Source organism: Dendrobium catenatum, unplaced genomic scaffold (assembly GCF_001605985.2).
Source record: "Dendrobium catenatum unplaced genomic scaffold, ASM160598v2 fragScaff_scaffold_982, whole genome shotgun sequence".
NCBI classification, from domain to species: domain Eukaryota; kingdom Viridiplantae; phylum Streptophyta; class Magnoliopsida; order Asparagales; family Orchidaceae; genus Dendrobium; species Dendrobium catenatum.
The window spans coordinates 810,524-813,201 of NW_021319444.1; positions in this window are offsets into that span (position 1 = coordinate 810,524).

A 2,678-nucleotide genomic window follows, 5' to 3' on the forward strand; every position below is an offset into this window, starting at 1 on the left:
TCCTCCACAAATCATTCATCATAAAAAAATAGCATATCATTATAAACTAATGGATCATCATCATCTTCCAAAGCTTTTTTCTTCAAATGTTTATTCTTTAATCTTTTGTTATACATAATATAAATCAAAGAGTTTGTCCTTAAGTTAATCAAGCAATTTATCCTTTTAGTATGAGCTTGGAAATATATACTCCAAATATGCTCCCTCCTAGATGATGAGGATGTAGGACCAAATACTTTGATAAAAAAGCGTTATAGTTCTAGAATATCATCTCCAAATTGAATCCACAATTTAAATAATTAAAAAAAAAACACAATTGACATAGCATACAAATTTATTAGAAAATAGTTGATGAATGTTAAAAACTATCTCGAGAACATTTTGCAATTATTTTTTTGGCTTGTTATAGCCCAAAGGATCTTTCCTAATTTGTAAATGCAACAAGTTAAAAAAATGAATCTTTGCCCTCTTAGTTAAATCATCTATCAACATATACATATAGCGGTACAAACCAAATTTCAACACATAATATGTTAACTTGTTATCAACATATTGAAATTGAGAATTAAGGCAATACATTGTTGCATGCATATAATGATATAACAATGAAGCTAAAGCTCCAACTTCCCATCAATTATTTCCCAATTTTTCTTATAGTCAAATTAATGTCATCTTAAGTTAGTGTTATTAACTCCTTTGCCTTTCTACGTTCTATTAAACAAAAAAAGCATAAACATAAATTGTCTAGCACATAGCGTTTCAACTATTCAATAGAAGGAATGATATGATTAGCTTCTTTATTGGTTTGTCTTTGAACTTATATATAATCTTAAATAAATATCATAGGTTTTAATTCAGGCTCATCAAGTGAAAGATTAGTAATTTCTAATATTCTCATATCATCAAGAGACTTAAATCCATCTCGGAAATAAGAGAACTTTGCTCGCAGCCACGGAAGTAAATATGACGCATATTTTTTTTCGGATTTCTTTTTGTTTTTCAACGGACACGTGTATCGGATACGCGTGTCCTTCTGAAATTAAATAATATTTAAATTGGATACGTATTTGGCATATCCGACAAGTATCGGTGGATTATCGGAGGCGTATCCGTGTATCGGTATATAGGATACAACACGCCTTCATAAATAGGTGTATCGGTGCAACATAGATTCCTAGTGATGTTTAGAATCCTTCATACCCTTCCAAACATCAAAATTCCCTTAAACCTTAAACAAGACAGAAGTTCTTCATATTACATCTCATGCCACTCAAAATGGCATTTTGCACTAAACTCAGTCATAAACCTTGGGAATTGATGTAAACTTGTCCATAATCATCATTTGAATGGTTTGAGCTCATTGGAACCCATGGCTGACCATGGTTGACCCATGTTAATCAAGTTTGACCATTAACCCTATTAAACCCTAAATGAATTCCTATACATGAATCTTTGCCTAAACATAATCTCAAAATTTATGATTGGTCTCTAGAACTTCTAAATTTACCCTTGAACATGATTAAACTTATTTGAGCCCATAGTGAACCATGATTGACCATGTTTGACCAAGTTGACTACATGAAATCAATTTAACATAAAATGTGAATCCATTGATTTAACTCATAATCCTTGACATGCTTTATAAACACATATATAAACTTGTCTAAGCCCATTGGATCCAATCATTTCCTAGGTTGACCTTGGTTGACCAAGTCAACCTAATTTGACCAAGTCAACCTAGTTTGACCAAATGACTCACATCACCACTTGCATTGCATAAACCTAGACTTCTTTGATCCATGGACTCTAAAGCCTGCCCATCCCTTGGGTTGACTTGCATTAGTCAAATTGGCTAACCCAAGTGCACCTAATTGAGCTTAATTGAGCCATAAGACAATTCAGATCAAACTAAATTTTGCATTAAATCTACTAGAACCTTCTCTGGACTGCCTTGTACTCAGCGTAGCCCAACTCTACCATTGGCCTGGCTTGAGGTGGCCAAAATATTCCACAACCCAAGCTCATTTCACTTGGTTTTATTCAAACAACTAACCCAGCTCACCCCATGTGCTCCATTCTCTCCAGGCATATGCTTCCAACTTATTGGACCATCTAACACCGGCATAATGGCCTGGTACGATTGACGATAGACTGAATTTCATTTGCATTCAAATGGCATCAATTTAAAAAAATTTTCTCATTTCAACAGAGCTGAGTTTGCACATTTGAATTCCTGAGCTTCATGAGTGCAAGTGCATTCGATCTTGAGTGTTATTTCGGCCAAAATTGAATTTCTGATCTAGTGGTCCTCAGCTTTCGGTGCCTGAAAGAGAAAGGTTCCCTAAAGAAAGATAATTGTGTAAGAATCAAAACCCTCATCCAATCTCGACTATGTGAAGATATTCCTCATTCCCAAGCAAAATTCTCTAGGGTTGTGGGACATTGTGAAGAGGATGCTCAATCCATTGCAATCCAGTCATTGAATTGAGCATTATATTCATGTAGATCCTCCTGGATCAATTTCAAAGCATTTGTTTTAGTGGATCCCTATATCGAAGCTAAAATGCATGGACGGATTATAATGGATGCAGGAGGTTGAAGATGAAATCATGAAAGTTTGTCTCATTATGTTTGGCGAAATAGTCTTAACTCCATTGTATGGATGTCTATTCCAGCAT